The sequence below is a fragment of the Microtus ochrogaster genome, chromosome 17 (genome assembly GCF_000317375.1).
Source record: "Microtus ochrogaster isolate Prairie Vole_2 chromosome 17, MicOch1.0, whole genome shotgun sequence".
Taxonomy (NCBI): domain Eukaryota; kingdom Metazoa; phylum Chordata; class Mammalia; order Rodentia; family Cricetidae; genus Microtus; species Microtus ochrogaster.
The window spans coordinates 14282829-14290608 of NC_022019.1; positions in this window are offsets into that span (position 1 = coordinate 14282829).

A 7780-nucleotide genomic window follows, 5' to 3' on the forward strand; every position below is an offset into this window, starting at 1 on the left:
GGTGCGCGCATTCCACATTCAAACCACAACACAAGCTTTATTTTGTTTCTCCTCCAGTCTGTTCTGAGGGCCCAAGGATACCAGATGGGGCTTCATAGAGCATAGAAGACCCTGCGCTATGGAGAAGATATGTCTCTGCCAAGGTCAAGCCAGGCTATAGCTGGTGGAACCAGGTTCTGGGCCAGACCCTCCCTGAATTTGCACATCTCAAGCACAGTGTGCTCCCCAATAACTCAGAGCTGGGCGGAGCTTTCCAGTCTTGTGGGTGACCTGGAGGAGTGAAGGAGCCATCAGTTATCTAGAAAGAACTGACTCCCGAACCCGCATCCCTGAGCTTCCAGTATTCCCTGTGCTCTTTATAAAAAGACAACAAGGAGTGAGGTATGAAACCTCCCATTTTTGCTGCAGATTCTCCATCCAAAAAACCATTTCCACGGGCAGTGTTGGGAGATGCCTCAGTCCCCATGGCCTTCAAAGATCAGCCAAGGGGCACGTCACCCCAAACGTCTGTAGATGACTGACTTCTGTCATGAAGGAAATAGAGGCCAGATGAGTGACAGCGATATGACCAATGTCTCCCAACCAGAGCTCCAATGCAATGCCCTGACACCTCCATCAAGTTGTGGCTAAATCCATGTCACCAATGTTACAGACTGTCTGTACCTGCACCCTGGTCTGCTGGCCAGGATCCCAGACACTTATCCAAGTTTTCCTCCCTCCTTCCTCCAGCTCTGGGTTCAGCTCTTCCCCCAAACTCTAAAACTCAGCCAGGGTACCCAGGTCTACGGTCCAGGTACTCCCTGCCACATGCCCCACAGCTGCAGCCGAGGTGCTGGAAGAGTAAGAAATGCAGCAGTCAGCACTTCTATTTACAGCGACCCTGTTGTGTTAATTAATTAAGGCTCGTGTCTGGGAGAGATAGACACAATGTTATTCTAGCTTAAAGCTGGGGGAGGGGGCTGTGTCTCTGAGCTCAATCCACCCCTTGGAGGGAAAGCGGGGCTTGGGGTTCCAAGAAAGGGATGTGGGTGCCTCCCCTCTCACCACCTCTTTGTGGCCAAACACCTGAGTAAATTGCTTGGGATGGCATACCTGAAAGGGCTTTCCACCCCATCCTACTGCTTAGCAGGCTGTGGGGGAGGGGCTTCCATGTTGCCAGTAGAACACACTGATGAGGGGGAAGTGTGTGGGGGGGTAGGACCGCAGAGAAGATATGCATTGGCTTCAGGAGAGCATAATAGGAAGACTTCAGTGTGATGTATGGTTCTGGGGACGTTATTAATGATTTGCTGATTTTTACCTTTAAAACCTTTGGGCAGATTATTTATTATGTCCTTGGCATGTCTATGATCTATGGAGGGGGCACTAATCTCTGAGCACGCCCCCCCCCCTTGTGTCCCTACTCCTTTACAGTGTCTAATTAGGGCTGAGCGGATGCCCTCTCTACCAGGCTCTGCCCCACACCTGAGCAGGGAGGAGGCCGGATCTGAGATCCATGTTTTTTGCCCCATGGAGCCTGCAGAGCAGGGACTCTGGTTCCTATGCCCAGCTATGCATGCAATTGCTGTATGACCTTGAGCTGAAGCATGACGCATGACTTTTCTGGGCCTTATGTCATGAAGGAAGTTGCTAGAAAGATCAGGCATCAGTTAGAGTAGAAAGCAGGACACATGACCCTGCAGGCTTGACAGTCTCAAACTCCTGAGACAAAGAGGGCTGAAAGACAGTGGGGACACTTCCAAAGGCCCGAAGTCCTTCCTCATCCTGGGCCTTTTCTCTGTGACTGCTCAGCACAAGGTCTTTGAGTCCTCCCAGGGTGGAGAGACTTCAGCTCATCTACCGATTGGGAACACAGTGGGAACAAGAAGCCAGATACCGGGAGAAGGCCATCCTGGCTGGCAGACCACATGTCTCTGGTAGAATTGTGGAAGAGAGAAGAGCACACCCAGCCCCCACCCCTACCCCAGGAAGTTCCATCCCGGCTCCAGGAGTCCTAGAGTCCCAGGATTAATTTCCTACCCTGGTGTTTCTCCTCCAGTTGCCACGTGCATCCTGGCAGCAGCCTTACCTCAGATTACCAAGTCCTCCTATACCAGTCTGTATTTTGAGGACCTAGTGGGTCTTTGGGCCAAAGCTTAGGTGACTAGCCACTGGAGGGAGTCACATCCTGCCCGGGTCCTGGGGAGAGGCTGGGGTGTGACTCTAGGGTCTGTTTGCTCCAGATGAATTCTATGTGACTTCTGAAGGTGTAGGAGGTGTGTGTGGGGGGGGGGTCCCAAAGTCCTGCTCCCACATCTTCTAAACTATCCTTTTCCTTCCAGAACGACTGTCAGGTCACCATCTGGGGCCATCAGAACCTCTCCCCAGGCAGGCAGCACTTCAGCAAATCTCAGCTCCTTCTCTGCTGAGCACCCACTACATAGAGCCCCCCGTATGCACACAAATGTAGGCACATGTTCATACATACATGCCTCATGACTTATCTTTCTCTTTGTGGGACCATCACCACAACCTCAGCTCTGACTGCTGGCCCCAGCTCCGGCTTTGTCTCCCAGAGTGACCACACCCTCACTAATAATACCTGCTCAGAACCTCCAGTCACCTACCCTTTGGCTGCGGTGGCTGGGGTCACTGTTGGAGCTGCTCCCACTATCCCTTAGCTTCCTTAACTATCACCCAGGGCCCCCACCACACTGGGATCAAAACCACCCGTTCCTGACCAATGAATGCAGGACGGGTACCCCAGCTCATGCGAATATAAAAAGGGGAACAACAGGCCGTAGCTTCCACTCTGCATCATCACCCGTGGTCGCAAGGCCTAGCACAGACCAGCCACTCGGTCCAGAATGAGCCCAACACTCTCCAGCTTTATCCTAGGGTCAAAGGCTCTGGACACAGCAGGGGCCCAGGAGGGAACAGAGACCTGTTTGCCCTGTAGAAACCTCCTAATACCCTACCCTTTCATTCAGAACTTCGATCATTACTTTTACTGTTATTATAGTTACTTTTGAAACAAGATTTATTTTATTTTATATGTATGTGTATACGTCCATCACATGTATGCTGCTACCCTTGGAGACAGCCTGATGTAGGTGACAGGAACAGAACTCGGGTCCTCTGGAAGACCAGCAAACTTTTCTGACTACCATCTCTTCAGCCCTGATATATATATATATATACTGAGTGAGAGTAAGTCTCACTCAGTAGCTCAGGCTAGCCTGGAACTCACTATGTAGCCCAGGCTGGCTTCTAACTTTTTAGCAATCTTCTTGTGTTGACCTCTCTAATTCTGGGATTACAGGTGTGAGTCGCCACGGCCTCTTATGGCCTTGATTCTGAGGTACAGGAAAGGACCTCAGAGGGCTGCTCTAGAGACTTCTCTTCTTCCTAGCCCCTGGTGCTGTTTGCAGCCACATGCTCCGCTGGGCCTGCATCTCCTGGCAAGCACAAGCCCCCCATGTGCTGTGTCCGAACAAAGAAGGATGTGAGGCTCAGGCTTGCCCCAGAAAATGAGTCACACCACCCTTCCGTCCCTGCACCCAGCCAGTGCCTGTCCTTTCCTGGAACTGCATGACTGACAGATCGGTGGGACCTTGAGAAGTCACCCAGTTCATCCTGTGCCTGGAGGCAGGGTGCTCCGGAGCCAGCCGAGGGTTCAGGAAGCAATCCTGCTCTTTCTGGGAAACGACGTGGGAAGAGTTAAAAGCCAGGAGAGGGAGGCACAGGCCCACTTCCCTGAAGCCTCCGGTCAAGAGGGAGGCACCCCGTTCCCAGTTCCCAGCTCCAGCTTTCTCACCACGACAGAGCTGTGACCCTTTGCGAGCCATCTCGGGATATCCTAGTGCTAACCGTGCACTCCACAGAGCAAAGGCAATGGAATTTAGGTGCTGATGAGCTCTCAGAGAGAGACTGGGTGCTTCACCTGACCTGTGTACATGAGCTGGTGGTGTCTGGACCCAACACAGGTCTAGGAATGCTGTAGAACACAGCCTATACTCCAGACCACAGAGTCCAGGGCTTCTGGGCCCAGGGCATGGAATCTTCAACCTGATGAATCCTGATGACCAAGCTAGACTACATCTCAGGTGTTAGCCCACTCGTTAAGCACTGACACCTAGAACAGGCCAGGGTTAGTCGATGGGCTGGGCAGGGAGACTATACCTGCTAAGTTCAGCCTGTGGCCCACACAGCTGCTCCCCCCAAGGGCAGCTTCAGTTTGGAATCGAGCCTACATCTTCTTGTTATAGCAGATCAGCAGGAAAGAGGGAGGGAGAAGAAGGGGAGGGGAGGTGGAACCAGCCCAAGTCGAGAAAGAAAGTTGGCTCACTCTGCTTGGGGTGACTTGGTTGGTGCAGCCTAGATTTCTGGGTTCTTGGATATTGGTCTTTACAGAGACCCAGGTGGCTTTAACTCTCAGCTGGGCTCTGGACAGGGGTGTAGGGACAGGGTCATAGTGGGAAAATGACCTTTACCCACCTAATTGCCTCTCAAGAGATGAGCGGGAAAAGAAACCAACTCGGGCTGACCCACATTGTCTCTCGGGCAGACCATGTAATGAGGGAGGGCAAAGAAGCTGACCTCGGGGTGTGCGTGCCTGCTTGTGCATGCAAGGAGTAACTGGGAGGGTACGTGAGAGCATATATACACATGCGCGTGAGAGGATGTGCATGTGTGTGCATGTGTGTGCGCATACGTGTGTCGAAGTGGGGACCATACGTGTGAATGCCTGCGTATGTGTACAAGGATGCATTCATGCGAGTGGGTCTGTAGGTGGAGTAAGGCATGGTGAGTGATGGAGTATCTGATGACTGACTCCGTGCAGGCAACGTGAGGAGCAGTGACAAGCTGGTTTTCCTCGGGTGCTGTGGAAATTCGCGGTGAGGCTGACTTCAGACACCTGGGGCAGCGTGTCATGCATGGGAACATAACTGCCCATTTTCTTTCTGCTTCCCATACTCTTCATGACCATGAAAATGAAGGACAAAGCAGCCAGTCTGAAGTTGTTTGGGGTCCCTCTTCAGGCCTCCCTGCCACAAGCTGGTACTTGTGGCAAGGCCTTCACACAGCCTGAGGACAGGTCACCTCTCCCCTGACCATGTGAGCAGTCAATAAAGCTTGCATCTGGAAGACTTGGGTGCTGGGATTTGGTGGAAAGGGAAGTGGGGCCTGTGGGAGAAGGGTGTGTGATCTGGATGTCCAGGGACCAGGAGATCTGTTGTTCACTGTGTTCTATGAAGGTTTCTTTTGCCTCTGTACAAAAGATTTTGAGATATGGAGAAGGTCTGGCGTCTGGACCCAGTATCACCTAGCTGTGTGACCACTTCTCCACTGTAAGTAAGTTAGATGTAGGACTGGTCAAGTCAATGGTGTGCCCAATTCCTCTATTATTAAAGGGGGTGGAGCAGAAATCCTGGCCAGACCAATATGACCCTAGACATGGGCTTTGGCTCCTTAGACATTGTCAAGTTGTCCTTGTGGGCCTGAACCCTAATACATCAACCATAACTATAGGGCAGAAGGGTTGCTCTACTCTCTAACCATCCAAGCCTGAAAAGGTTTTGTTTTGTCATGGATACTGTGCGTGCTTGTAAGCATTTGGGTGATAGAGGGTTTGAATTTTTCTCCAGGAGTCAGCTGAGGCTACAGGAATGCCACCTCCTCCCCAAGAGATGCTCTGCCACAGAGGCCTGCACAGATTAGTTGCCATAGAGAGAAAGGTGGGGAGCATACGTCAAGGTCCCCACCTAGCTACAGCCACAAAACTCCTTATCTTATTTTTCAAGTGGGAAAAAAAAGTTCAAGTTGTCCATTAGCAGTGGATGCTTTAAAAGATCAAAGACAGAAATATTTGCGGACCTAGAGTAGGTGAATTTGTAACCAAGAGAATCCCACAAAGAGATATGTTTTCAGCGTGACACTGGCCTTTAAAGAGCTAGAGATGGCCAGCTCCTGATATCTGCCCATGAGCAGAACATTATTGGGACATAATACAGTCATCCCAGCAGAAGGAATCCTACTGAAGTCACTTTCCTAAGCCTTCGGTATTTTGCTTAGTAAATCCACTCAACCAAGTGTTCAGTGCCTTTAATTAAGTTACTTGTTCACACACCCGAGATTGAGAAGAAAGATAGCAGAGAGATACAATGGAAGAGGACATGGACTTTGAGCATGTGGTATCGCCCTTGCAGTCCTGGCTTTGCAGCTATCTAGCTGGGTCAACTTGGGCAAGTTTCTGTATCTCCCCTACGCCCCAGGTGCTCCGTTTGTGAACTGGACGTGAAAAGGCCTGTCCGCATACCTGATAGATCCACCTGGAGATTAAATAGGGCTGATTCTGAGAATGGTGCAGGACCGTACCAAGTGCATTGTACGCGCTGAACAGATGGCCATGACAAATGCCCAGTGTACGTGTAAGGACAATCCTTGCATCTGCTCATTAGCTTCCACAGCAATGCAGGGTGTGGGGGTGGGGGGTGGGCAGGGGGAGAAATGCTAGTCAGTCCATTTCATAGTGTGCAAACTGAGATTTGTGCACTGGATTTGACCCCAGATCCTTCAATCCTAGGTCTCATGCCCTTTCTACTGTATTTATTTATGTATTTATGTATTTATTATATTTCTATTTTGCTGAGCTGGAGAGATGGCTCAGTGGTAAAGAACTGTGCCTGCTCTTCCAAAGGTCCTCCTGAGTTCAATTCCCACCAACCACATGCTGGCGACACAACCATCCCTAATGAGATCTGGTGCCCTCTTGAGGAAGAGACCTGGACAGTCATTCTCACCAACTTAGACTATGAAATCCAATAGAGGCTGCCCCCAAAAGAAGAGGCATGCATGCAACCAGCATTGGTGTAAAAGTCAGAGGACAATTGGCCAGAGTGAGTTCTCTTCTTCTGCCATGTGGGTTCTGGGGACCAAGCTCAGGACCTCAGACTTGGCAGTGAGCACCTTTACCCACTGAGCCATCTTGGCAGTCCCTGTCTGCTCTTGATGAGGTTCAGGTCAGCAGAGGGTAGGGCTGGCTGCTGATGGCATTGGGGAGGCATTGGGACACCTCTTGGTGATGGCTGGAGACCTTGTATCAGAGATGAGGTATGCTTCCTGACAGCTGGTAGTGATGAGAGATGGGCAACTGTGCACGCTGCCACGCCTGGACACCTTATCGCACCTAGGCCACCATACAATCTGCTGGGAGAGAGGAACTGCTAGTGCCTGGCCAGTTCTCCCCTCTGATTGACAAGTGGCTTCCTAGAGTGTGGTCATCCAGACCTTCCACCCAGTGTCAGTATCAACAACTTGCTGATTGACTGTTGGGAACCAGTTCAGCTTCCAGGAGCACTGGACCCCAAATATATCAAAAGGTGAATGCATGTATGCGTGTGTGCTTATAAAATTACTGTAAAAACCTTAAGGGACATCTCACAGAAATATTAGAACATGTCAGATTTTATACAGACCGTCTTCCCCAGTGGAATCGTGACCATGAACATGCAGACCCGCCTCCCTTTGGCATCAGATGGCTACCGCCAGTGATACCATGAGTGACAAATCTGGATGTGGCTCGTGATTAAGAACAGGGAAGTAGATGAGATCCAGAAATTTTTGTTTCCCACTAAGGAGTCCCCTACTGAAACAGAATGCCAACAAAGGCCCGCTATGGAAGGATGTGGATAGAGGGCATTTATGTTTTAAATATCAAAAATAATAAACAGAGCCAGCGAGGTGACTTGGCAAGGAAAGACACCTGTCGCCAAGCTTGAGGACCTGAATATGAGCTCCA